The sequence below is a fragment of the Thamnophis sirtalis genome, unplaced genomic scaffold, assembly GCF_051295495.1.
Source record: "Thamnophis sirtalis isolate CommonGarterSnake01/CBP01778 unplaced genomic scaffold, rThaSir2_p1.2 scaffold_3, whole genome shotgun sequence".
Classification (NCBI taxonomy): Eukaryota; Metazoa; Chordata; class Lepidosauria; order Squamata; family Natricidae; genus Thamnophis; species Thamnophis sirtalis.
In genome coordinates, this window is record NW_028261383.1 from 93204949 (window position 1) to 93218637 (window position 13689).

At 38.2% G+C, this 13689-nt stretch overlaps 1 long non-coding RNA gene across 1 annotated transcript in view; it reads left to right on the top strand.

Annotated features, from left to right (window-relative positions):
• LOC148048069 (uncharacterized) overlaps positions 1-13689 on the top strand; it is a 111003-nt gene that overhangs the window by 5282 nt on the left and 92032 nt on the right. The gene's annotated exons all lie outside the window — the stretch shown is intronic.

Below are 13689 nucleotides of genomic sequence, written 5' to 3' on the forward strand. Positions count from 1 at the left end.
CCGAATTGAGAACCACGATCTGTTCGTCTTTAAAGATATTCCGCTTCAGATGCTCCACGCAAGGAGAAGTTATACTTTTTTAACCCAAGAACTCAGAAATCGTCAAATAAAGTATAAATGGGAGGCTCCAGTTGGAATTACAGTTACATTTGAAAATCAAAGATTTCGTATTAATTCTGTTTCGGAAGCTCGGGACTTTTATTATAAAACTCTGAAGGCGGGGCTTCCTGACTCACCCGGAAATGCGGAAGGACAAGGTGAAGGAAAGACAAGCAGCAACTCATTTGACTACAAGAAGGAGGGAGTTGCTCTCCCCCTACTGGAGAGGCAGAAGAGCGGAAACTGAGGATTCAGTTATATCTTCAAAGCAGCGGGACACGTGGTTATAAGGCAGAGGGTTGCCTTTTCTTTCCGGAAGGGCAGAAGAGTAAAGAATATAGACCCAGCGATGTTTCTAAAATACTTTCTAAGCTTTTGGACTGATTAAAACTTTAGGATTTCTGTTTGGTATGAAAAATGGTAAAGCTGTGTATTGATACGGGACTTTTACAAGATTTATTTGAGTTTAAATCCGAACTGCGCACGAAGTGTTTTCTGTGAGGAAAGCGGGGACTAAGATTTATTTGAATTGCGGTTTGGGGTGAATGGAGTGTGGAGCAGAAAGGAAGGTGGAGTGGGATATTGATGAAGGAATCTTGGGATTGAACGAACTGGCAGGAATTTTGGGCATATGTTTTATGAATCTACAAGTCTGAAGTATAATATAAAAAGCTCAGGATTTTAAAGTGAAGAGCAAGATCCTAATCTTATGCAATCTGGGCTTGGGAGGAATGGAGACGTGAAACGAAGGATAGGAAGATGAGCAGCGAAAATATGAAGACAAATTGATTTTTGTATAAACTAATATTTGAATATAAGCTTAAGAAAGACTATCTGGAGATTCTATAGGAAGATGGGGGTAAATATCAAAGAACTAAGGGACGAGGACAAAATATAAATGGAATGATTTATACTGTTTAAAATTTGAAGAATGATGGGAGGCTGAGCATAATGCAAAAGAGTTTTTAATTTTACTTTATTTACTTTTTTGTTTTTGTTTTCTTTTTCGGAGTGTTCTTTTTATTTTATCTTCATTATTATTGTTAATAAGATACTTTGAAGGTGAATGGTACTGAACTGTGCCGGGCGTGTGACCTGGGAAGTCGGAGGGGGTTAGGGAGGGGGATTCATTGGGGGTGGGTGGGTGGGTGGAGATATAGCTTCAATATATAGAAGAATACACTTGTATACTGCTGTTCCTTATCTTTTCTTTTTATTTTTCTCTTTTTTTTTCTTATTGCTTTTTTCTTTCCTTTTTTTTTTTTTCTGGGTGTAAGGAATAGAGAAATGCACCATAGTGAGAAGTAGAGGAAAAGAAGAGGGAGAAGTAAGGAGGGAGGAAGAGGGGAATGTAAGGAGGATGAGAGGGGAAGGAGGGTGAGAAAGGCGAGAAAGGAAGATAGGAGGGGAAAGGGAAGTAGGAGGGGTGATTGTTGGAGGGAGAAAGGAAAGTTGGAGGGGGAGAAGAAGGGATGTGTGAAAGTGATAGGTGGGGTTTATGAGTTGTGTTTCGGTTGGGGGTGTTTTTTTTTTGTTTTGTTTGTTTGTTTGTTTTTTGTTTTTCTTACGATTATAATATTATTATTACCAATATCCAGTATATAAGTGAATGTACAAAATTGAAAATGAAAATGAATAAAACATTATAACGAAAAATTTTAGGATTTTCAGTGCGGCTTATAGTCGTGAAAATATGGTATGTTGCAACGGTGCATGTAGATATGCTGTCTCTACATCTAAATGATTAAGTATATATTCATTCTTAGCTGCCCACACTAATGCTGCACGTTGTAGCCTTTAAACTAGGTGCAAAGACCTCATCATAGTCATTTCCTGACTGAGCAAACCCTTGTGCAACTAACCTGGCTTTATGGGTTACAGTCCCATCTACACTATTTTTAAGTTTGTAAATCCATTTACAACCAATGGCATGTTTACCTGGTGGTAACTTTACGTTTTCATGCACCTAACCTTTGCAATGATTTTAATTCCTTTTCCATTGCATCTTTCCAAGCTTTCTGTTCCTCAGTTGGATATAGAGTTAATTCTTGGTAATTAGCAGGAACGTTATTTGCCTGACATGCTATAGATGTCTGATACCTGTCAGGTGGTCTAGTTACACGAGTTGAACGTCTATATATTTCAGGACTCACCAGTGGACTCTCCTGTATAACCTGCTCTTGTTCTTCTTGTTCGTCATGTACTTCTTCCTTAATTTCCTTAATTACTGGTTTTCCTACCTCATCATTAGGGACTACATGGGTGTTGATAATTACATTATCATTTGTTTCTAATTTATTCCACCTCACGTGTTCTATAAACTTAACACTAGCGCTACAGTGAACCTTAGCTGTGCCCTTCTCCCAAAACCTAAATGATCTATAGTTAGCCTCATATCCTACAAAAAATAACTGTCAAGCTCTTTTCTGCCCTTTCAGTCTCACTTGTGATGGTATATGCACCCATGCTGGGGCTCCGAATGTATGTAGGTAACTCAGATCTGGTTTTCTGCAATGCTACCTAGTGAATGGCAATTCACCGGTTGTTGTATTCACCACATTATTTAAAACATGGTTACTACACATAGCTTCACCCCACAGTGTTTCCAGCAAACCTGAATCGGCTATCATAGTTCGAGCCATGGCCTGTAATGTTTGCCCCCTTCGTTCTACAAACAAGTTACGTTGTGGCCTATAAGGAGCAGAATGTTTTTGCTCGATTCCAGCTGTTATTAACGTTGTTTGGGATTTATAATTGGTAAACTCCGTCCCATTATCAGTAACTACAGTAATAACCTTGGCCTTCATCTTTCTTTTTGCAAACCTCAGCCAATTAAAAAAATTCTGAAATGTTTGTTTTGTTTTTCATTAAGTAATAGAAACCGTATCGGGAATGATGATCCATGATACTCAAAACATAAGAGGCACCTCCCAAACTGGGTTTCAAAGGTCCTATTAAATCAGCAAAAACAACCTCCAGAGGTTTGTTTGTTTTAAAACCATTCAATCTGTTTGCTGGAGTAACTTTGCTTTTCTCCTGATTGTAAACATTGCAGTTTAAATATTTTTCACATGGTTTTAATTTTACTCCTTCTGCCAATGTAACAGTTTGTTGCAGCATCTTGAAATTAATGTGCCCCATGCGTCTATGTAGTAAATGTATGCATTCGTCATGGGGTTTAACATTATGATAAGCTGTGTTAGCCATCTGGCCATCCGGTATAACATACAAACTGTTTTTTAAAGTAGCAGTAACCCTGTAACCCTCCTTTTCAATAATACAGCTATGTCTAACTGCTCATTTAGGAATGAACAACATGCATTACCTTCACTAGACGCCTTCACCTTCCATCCATTTGCCAAAAATACATGTTCCTTGCTCATGGTCATTTTTACAAACCTTTTTCTATCCCTAACAATGCACTGTAATGCTCCACTATCAACAACCCACAAATCATGGTTTACAGGTGCATTGCTAGACATAGCCAAAGTAGAAATAGCTAAGTTGACATTAGCATTTTTTCTAGCTCTTCCGGCATTCTGTTGTTTTGCCTTTTTACAGAATCTAGCTATATGTCCCCTAGCCCCACAAGAATAACATTTTCGAACAGTATAGGCAGTAGAAGGTGACTCTTCATGTTGTGGTGGTTTCTCTACAGTGGTGGGTTTCAAAAAATTTTGGAACCTCTTCTGTAGGTGTGGCCTGCTTTCCAGGTCCACTGGTGGAACCCCTTCTAACCGGTTTGGTAGATTTGACGAACCGGTTCTACCAAATAGGTGCGAACTGGTAGGAACCCACCTCTGTTTCTCTCTCAGTTGTTCCCTCTCCATCCTTTTTTTTTACTCTTCCAACAGTCGTGGTTATGTCAGTCAATGTTAGTTCATTTCGGGTTAGGACTTCAAGAGAAGATACAAAAACATCATAACTCTCATCCAGTGAGGAGAGTATGATATAAACTTGATGTAGCTCAGAAAAAAAATAGTTCTTTTTTATGTAGCTCCTGAAAAACCCTTTTTATAAAGGTTAAATGAGCTAACATATCTCCACCTCTCAGAAGATGTGCCCTAAACAGTTTGTGTGTAAGATGTATCTGTAAATTCTCCCAACATCTTGTAGCAGAATTTTCACCACGAATATGAACTAATTGTTGGTCATTCAGTGTTAGACCAATAATACACAACGCCTGTTCGTTGCATTGCTGAAAATATGCTATCTTCTTGGCATCATCATTGTTATCTGGATTCCAAGCAGTTACATCTGGGGGATTCTGTACAGCATCCCATAAACCTTCCCTACGCAGGAGTAGGCTGCATTTCATAGACCAGGAAACATAGTTTGTTCCATCCAACCAGGTTATCATTGATAGGCTTGTTGATGTGTCGCTCACATCCTCTCCAGGATAGTAGAATCACTAAATAAACAGCTGTCTGTATACGGTATTGCGCATCAACACCAACTCTTCTTCAGCTACGTCTGGTACACTCTGGGCCCATAACCAGTGTTAGGTAAGCTCCCCGTTGGGAGAGCGAGTACGTTCAGCGAAGCGTTGTGAGAGTTGTATTGAAGAATACACAAACCAGCATACAGAGACACTGCAGTTTAAATAGGCTTTTACTTTCATGGAAATAGAGGTATCAGAGTCCATCAAACAGTCCAAGTCATACACGGATAAGACAAGTCAGTCATCAATGTCTTTCAGTTACTGTATATACTCAAGTATAAGCCTAGTTTTTCAGCCCACTTTTTGAGCTGAAAAAAGCCGCCTCGGCTTATACTCGAGTCAGTGAAAAATTTGCCCGAAATGGAAGAGAAAAAGGGGCGGGGCCATGCCGCTGGGTGACGCTCGTGAATGGCCCAGCGCCCCTGAGTTTCCCCTCCCTCTGTGTCAGTTTGCCGCGCAGCGTGCACCGCACCATCCCCCCTCCTCACGTTCTAATGTAATGCAGGGCTATCTTACGATTCCCCTTCCTCCCCCTCCTGCCGCTCTGCAACGATGTCCCACCTCCTCCTTGTTATGGCAAGCAGCCACATAGCGATGTCCCACCTCCTCTGGTACAGTGATCCAATGATAGGAATCACTGTGCCGTGTGTCATAGGAGGCGGGACATCATCATCACAGCGGGACATCAGCATCATGAGGTGAGTGAAGTATTTCATTGAATACACCGGTATTGTGTGATAATAATTTGTTATGCAGAGCAAATTTTTACAATGGCTACTGTATATTTAATGGGCACAGGCAGGCTGTATATGTTATTCAATGGGCAATGGCATTATTGGTATCTATTTTTATTTTTGAAATTTATCGGTAGCTGCTGCATTTCCCACCCTAGGCTTATACTCGAGTCAATAACTTTTCCAGTTTTTTGTGGTAAAATTAGGTGCCTCGGCTTATATTCGGGTCGGCCTATACTCGAGTATATACGGGTAAGGGATAATCCAAATAACATAGTCCAGTATCATATAATCAGTTCAGTACTCAAAGTTTGCTAGCAGTTGCAAAACTTACAACAGCTCATGGCACTTCCAGCTTCCAAAACCACTCAGATCAGATCAGCCAAGCATCTAACGAACAGAGAGCTAACAGTCATTCTGGCTCCCTCTTATGGCCGCTTGAGGAAAACAGCAACCAATCACATTTTACAGTATGATTTAAGGAAACAGGTATATCATTGTTACATGATTTATATATTGCCAACCCAACCGTTAAATTATATTCCTAACAGGTTCTAAACTATTTCTAAGTTTATGACTTATATTTAGTATAACAAAAAAAATGCTATGGGTATCAGTTAATGTTTCTAGCAATGGTGATTGTGGCCCATATTTTATCAGCAAAACTAGGGATGATATACAAATAACTACAGAAATGTGTTAAATATGCACTCTTCCAGAGAGAAATAAGAAATTTCCTCTTTGCTATTTGACCTCTGTAATAGGGAGTTGGGATTCTGCAGATGAAAAATCATAATTCTGGAAGTTTTGAATGATTGGCTGTTGCATTGTTTACACTCCTTAGGTTTATGGAAGGTGGGATCCTCAAGGAAGTTTTTGTCATCAAACCACCCCCAGTCTTGGGCAGAATCACTCTTGTTGTTCAGTTGTACTACACCCAGTTTTAATTTGTTGTATGAATTTCTTTGCATTTTGGAGGTAGGAGGGTTTACTTTGTATTTATCACACATTTAAAAGGTCAGTGAATATTTATATAGGTTTCTGTGTTGCTCCAGTCAGAATAGCTACATTTGTACACTCATCTCTGAACTGTGAGGAGCTTCAGTGGTGCCGGCGCTTGGCTTTCCTTGGAAGCAGGTCACTGAAGACAATATTTATTTATACAGATATACATGCTGAGCATAAAATGAGGGTTTATTAGTTACAGATTTCTAGGACATTCTGCAGTGTCCTAGGATTTCTTACAGAATAGCCATTTTATTCTTCTAACATATTCCACTTTTTTTGGGGGGGGGGCGCGGAATTGTCCCAGGAACTTATTTTTGAATTTTGAGATTGGGAGAAACTACTTTCTACTGCAAATACATTTGCAGAAAAGAATTTCCTTGACATCCTCAATGATATATTTTTTGGTACAAGTCATAGATGTTTTGTAAACTACATGTAGACGGATCTTACGGTAGTAATACAAATGCACATTATTGGACTGGAGTAGGAAAGCAATGCACGCGTGTGCAAAATTATATCATTTTATCCTACTTACCAGTAGTAGAATTAGCTTCAACTATCAATCCAATTTTTGATAACTAAATCTTACCATAATTAGATACTGCAGTTCTACTGGGTTAGAATTGCCAAAGAGACAGAAATGGGAACAACGTTAATATCCTTGAAGTAGGTTAGTATGTCACATTCAAGAAGGTGCCTAATAGAATTATTAGTCACCAAGCAGTTTTCAGGACCGTGTGAATAAAAATATTCTTTCAAGTGGTTTAGGCAACTTGTTTTGTTATTTATTTTTAGAACAAACAATTGCTTCTCTTTTTTTAAAAAAAATCACCTAGGCAAGTATTTGGATTGCTTGTCAAGATTTAAAATACCCAATCTTGTAGAAGTTTTAAATAGCTTTTTAGAAAAAAAAAGTCAGATTTTATTTGTAAAATTGATGTTATTTCATCTTGACCTATTTTTGAAAATAATTGCCATACTTTCCCATATTTTAAAATAGATTAGGTTGTCAAGCAAATAACATTATAGTTCTCAAGTACATTGGTGCAAGAAATGAAGTATTTGTAGTTAAAAAACTTAGGAATATGTGAAAGATGTCTGTTCACTCACCGGTCAGAGTAAATATAATTATTCTAAGATTTATAAGGTCACCCAACTCAGACCGCTGACTTTGGTTATCATATAACATAAAAGCAAATAAAAAAAGTGAAAAACGCATATAATGATAAACAACATATAAATATAGAATGGTGACTAAGCACATAACAACCACAGGGAGAGTGGCAACCCAAATGTTAGGAATTTGCCATACATAAGACATTAAATGGGGAGCCATTAACCAGTAGAAGAGGCATGATCTGGGTCCCATCCACAAGAAGGTGCCAGGCAGCTGGACCTAAGAAAAGACCCTTTTTTGTCACCCACCAGTGGTGGGATTCAGACAGTTCGCACCTATTCGGGAGAACCAGTTGTTGGAAGAAATCTCATTTTGTTTTTTTTCCTCATTACAGAGCTAATCCTGCAAGGAAGGCAGGAAGGAAACATTCTGGTGTTTCTAGCCCAATCTTTATTGCCCGGGTTACAGAAACTGCCTCTCTGATTAACCCTTATTACATTGTAACAGCTAAGGTGAAGCGACCATTGACGTGAGTGATGTTGAGTTGGCCACACCCACCCAGTCACATGACCACTGAGCCCCACCTACCCAGTTGGTCATTAGGGCAGGGAACCTGTTGTTAGATTATTTGAATCCAACTACTGCCACCCACTCTCTGGAAAATCATCCCCCCAGAGATGAGACTTATCCTGGTCTTTTGCAAAGCATTGAAAACCTGGCATTAAGGCTGGAGACCTGATATTGTAGTATGGATGAGCCCATTTTGTATTAATTGAGTATTATTGGCTACTAAATTATGTTATCTTTGTTGTTTTAAACTTGGTTTTTCCCTGTTTTTTACTATTAGCTGCCCAGAGTCATGCTTATGAGATTATAAGATTATGCCCAGTGTCATATACATTTATTGAATTAGCAGTGGAAATAGTTATTTCCAAGTAATCAAAAGTGGATAGAAGTTATGCAGCAAATTATAAGCCTACTACCGTATTTTTCGGAATATAAGAAGCACCTTTTTTCCTCTAAAAAGAGGCTGAAAATTAGGGTGCGTCTTATACATCGAATACAGCATTTTTTGCCTCCTGAAGCCCTGCCCCTTCACCAAAATGGCCAAAAAATGGGCCTTTTGCCCCCCCATTCCCCAGCAGTACTCTATAAGCTTCCATAAGGCTATGCATACAATTTTTTTGACAGAAAAACGGGTTGTTTTTTTCCTTTTTTTGCCCCCCCCTCAGGAGCACTCAGCAACCCTCCCCCAAGGCTATTCATGCCTTTTATTTAAGGTGACCAGACGTCCCAATTTCAGCGGGATGGTCACGTTTTATAATAATTTTTCCCGTGTCCCGGGCCGTTTTAAAAAAGTCCCGATTTTCTGCTTCATGTTGAAAGCCCAGTGGATTTGCTTAAGAAATCCTAACCGGGGCAAGACAAAAGACACCCTGTCTAACCTCTCTCTCTGTCTCAGTACTTTCATTGAAGATATTAAAACATTAAAGCAACAAAACAGACCCCCCCCGCCCCTTTTACTCACTTTTATAAGAAAAAATGACCAAGTACCATAGAGCTCCAGGAAATGGCTAGAGAGGTCGTGAGTGTTACTTCCTGGATTTTCCGGAGGGGAAGGGCACGGAGGTTGGAGGTCTGGTCTGAAAAATGGTGGCAAAGTTTCTTTGAAAAATATTTCCCTGACTAATTTCACCATCTCAATTTGCTCAGTTCTTTGTATTAACATCTACATCATTCTGGGTTTACTTGGAGTGCAAGCCTGCTGGTAAGTGAGCTGGGTTTTTTTCTTTTATTTTTTTAATGTATTTTAAAATAATATTTTATTTATTGTGCATAGGATTTTTTAAAATTCTGTGTGGATTCTTTTTTTAAATTGTCTTAGACTATTTTAAAAAAGATTCTATCCAAAATAAATTGAAGTGAAACCATGTTTAAAAATTCTATGCACAATACTTTGAAATATATTGTGCATAGAAAGAATAGTTTGAAATGTTTTATTTCAATTTATTCTGTGTGGATTCTTTTTTTAAATTGTCTTAGGCTATTTAAAAAAAGATTCTATCCAAAATACAAAATACCAGCTGCAGTTATTCACTTAAGAAGTGTGGCAAGAAAGGTGGTATGATGGGCTTAGTGACCAAAGTTACAATGGCATTGAAAAAAGTAACTGATGACTATTTTTCACACTTAGCGACCATTTTCACACTTAGCGATGGTTGCAGCATCCTCATGATCATGTGATCAAAATTTTGATGTTTGGCAACAGATTCATATTTATGATGGTTTCAGTGTCCTGGGGTCATGTAATCACCTTTTACCAAAGTCAAATGGGGAAACCAGATTCACTTATGCTACTAACTTATCAGCTGCAGTTATTCACTTAAGAACTGTGGCCAGAAAGGTGGTATAGTGACCAAAGTTACAATGGCATTGAAAAAAGTGACTGATGACCATTTTCACACTTAGCGACCATTTTCACACTTAGCGACTGTTGCAGCATCCTCATGGTCACGTGATCAAAATTTTGATGTTTGGCAACAGTTACAATTTATATTTTTAAATTGTAGTTATGTTGAAATAAAAAAATATTACAATACTATTTTTGCGTTGTATGAAAAATTTTGTTGCTCTGTATAAATTTTTTAATCAAGCCCCCCCCCCCCCCGGGTCAAAGGTGTCCCTCTTTACCAATCTGAAAATCTGGTCACCTTACTTTTATTTGGAAAAAAAACAGGCCCATTTTTGCAAAAAACGGGCCCTTTTGGAGAGGTTTGCAGAGTGCAAAAACTTTTTTTCCCCCTTTCAGAAAGCTGTTTAGTTAGAGGGATTGATGAGCATTACATTGGTCAAGTGCTGTCCCAGCAGAAACAAAGTTTTAGGTGCTACAGGTCAGCGATTTTCTTCTCCAGCACATGGATAAATACACCTGGAAACATCTACCTACCTACCTACCTCCTCTCTCTCTCTCTCTCTCTCTCTCCATCTACTGTATTTCTCTCTCTCTCTCCCCGTCTTATCTACCTATATACCTACCCACCTACTCTCTCTCTCTCCCCCTACCTATCTACTGTATTTCTCTCTCTCTTTCTATTTTTCTCTCTCTATCCCTCTACCTACCTACCTACTTTTTTAAAAAAAATTGCCTCTTCAAAACCTGGGTGCGTCTTATACTCCAGTGCGTCTTATACTCTGAAAAATACGGTAGTTAATTTAATATAATTAATAAACATGTGGAAAGCTATTTAATTTTTGACTGGTTTTTAATTACCTTTTATACAAATATTCTTATTTGGTGCTATTATAGTTTAAAACAATAGGATTAGCATTTTTGCAGTAATAATAAAAAAATCAAACTCATTTGGGTTCATGAGCTTCTGCACTGAAAAACAGGAAATGACTGGCATATTATGGAATCTTGTATCTAGATGGTTAACAATGGTTCCTATATTTGTATCAAAAATGCAGTTTTGAAATATGTCTATGAATAAACTATATGGAGGTCTGTTCATCTGCAAGAAGCTGATGAAAGTTTTGAAAATGTCTTCTCGGAATACCTTTCAATTCCATGATGGACAATTTTGTATCATGGGTTCTATTGCTGATCCAAAGCCACCACAATGACTAGGAAATTTTTTCCAGAAGATGATATTTTTTGAGATGAGATATATATTTTGCAATAATAATTTTCTCTTTTCAGAGGCATTAGCCTGTGGCTATTGGCTATTCAGAAGTTGAAATAAGAACAGTGGTTATAATCTGATCCTGGTTGAGCTTATAGCAGTTTGTAAATACTCAGAAATTCTGATGATCAGTTTGTACTTCTCCCTGGTGGCAGGCTTTTTCTAAATGGTGACACCAGGTTTCAAGGCAACCTTGATTGCCAGAGTCTCTTATCCCAAATGGTATAATTCTGCATAGCTGAATTTTAAGTAATACAAACACAAAAATGTAGTAGCGGAACCAGGATTAGCTTGGAGAAGTATAGGACTTAATAGTGGCATCAGAAACATATTAGCAATAGCAATAGCAATAGCAGTTATATACCGCTTCATAGGGCTTTCAGCCCTCTCTAAGCGGTTTACAGAGTCAGCATATCGCCCCCACAGTCTGGGTCCTCATTTCACCCACCTCGAAAGGATGGAAGGCTGAGTCAACCTTGAGCCGGTGAGATTAGAACCGCTGAACTGTAGATAACAGTCAGCTGAAGTGGCCTGCAGTACTGCACCCTAACCACTGCGCCACCTTGGCTCTTTTTTTCTCTAACTTCCTGGAAATTTCAAGTTACGGTAAATCATCCCGATTCCTTAATCCTACATTTCCCTTAGAAATATCTTTCTTTGTTTTAAATAGGCCAAAACGTTTCTATATCCAGCAAAGGAAGATGCTATGGTAGCTGCTTCATTCATGGGTATATGAATAGTAAATCTGTACTCGGCAGTTTTTAGGGCTATGGAAATCTTTTAAATGTATGTTTTCTTTCAATAACAGTTTGAGGAAAGAACTCCTTTAATGCATCTGAAGTAAGCACTGTAGACCCTACTTCTGACTGGTGGCACTGACCCAACATTTTACTCATCCAAACATTCCTTTGCAAATGCACAGAAACTGATTCAATAATGCATCGAATAAGATGCAGTTCAGTGGTGAGAAAAATAAATCCTACACTTAGGCAAGAACAACCAAATGCATAGGTACAAATTAGATAGTAGCTGGCTGAACAGTAATACTTGTCAGAGGGAACCACCACTTAAGTATGAGCCTGCAGTGTATTGCCGTTGACAAAAAAAGCCAGTGCAGTCCTAGGCTGCATCAGCAGGGATAGCAGAACACAAGAAGTGATAGTACCACTCTGTATTGTACTAAGTAAGGCCACACTTGAAATACTCCATCCAGTTCTGATCACCACGATACAGAAAATATGCTGAGGCCCTAGAAAGAGTGCAGAGAAGAGCAATAGAGATGATGAGAGATCTGGAGGTTAAACTTAGGAATGTTTAACTTAACAAAGTCATGGCTTAAGCATGGACATGATAGCTGTTTTCCAATACTCAAAAGGGCTGTCACAGGAAAAAGGGGATTGATTTATTCTCCAAAGCACCTGAGGGTAGGACAAGGAGCAAAAAATAAAATAAAATTGGACAACCATTTATCTGGGATGGAATAAGGGACTCCTGCCTAGGACAAGGTTGGACTAGAAGACCTCTGAGATTCCTTCCCAGCCCTATGACTACAATTCCATCTATGTGAAATAGCCAAACAAGTCAGATTGGCCTTGCATCCATTACTTTTTAGCAGTTGCTAATTTACCCAGGCTGTTTACATTGAGTCCTTGCAATATTCTCAGCATGACAAAGTGAGAATGAATTTCTCATTTAAATTCAGGATGTTAAGTTTAAGTTTCTCATCTTTAACTTAAAGATGAGTTATCTGTGATATACACAGTTCTATCTCTTCTATAATGTTTAGGTCTCTTTAATCTGTCCTCTAATACTTTAACTGAGGGAACTTCCACCCTGCCATTGTTTTCAACTTCAGAAAACTCCAGAAGTTCTTTGAATAGTAATTATCTTCTGTTAGCTTGAAATGTCAAAAATAATGGAAATTATCTCCTTGGCAAACTATTTCAGGTTCAGATGCAATAAAAAAAGCCTTGCATCTCCAATTTCAAAAGAGAGAGGAGAAAAGGGAGAAAGTGTTTAGTAGCTTGGGACCACTTAATTAACACATGACCTGAAAAGAGATGTAGCTGTTTTAATTATATTCAAATGGAAATCTTGGGGGGGGGGAGGACACAACTGCTTTAATAAAATCTGAAAGATGCTGTGCTCATTTGAGGTCAGAAGCATTTTTGATTCATTTTCAATATGTCTTCTGCCCTATTTTCAAATAAACCATCTTAGCTTTTCAATTCTGCTGATATTGGAAATGCAGATATTCGAAACTGCTTTAATCTGGCATAGAATACTTGTAAACATTTTCTAACTTTTCTTCTATTCAACAACTCATCTAGACTTCTGTTGTTTTTATTTCCTATTACAACATCTTTCCTGTTACAAATAGTAATGCTGTGTTAGGCCACAGGAGGGTACTGCCATATTATTAATGTAATTAGGCTATTTTTCAATGCTGCTACAGTAAAAACATTAGTAATTTTTAACCAAAAGTTCCAAATGCAAGACAACAAAGTGATTATATCAAACAGATTTGCATAAGCAGCCAAATTTGATGTATAGTGTCTTTCTCTTGTTTCACCATCTCTCTTAAAGGGAATTCTCATTTATCACCTA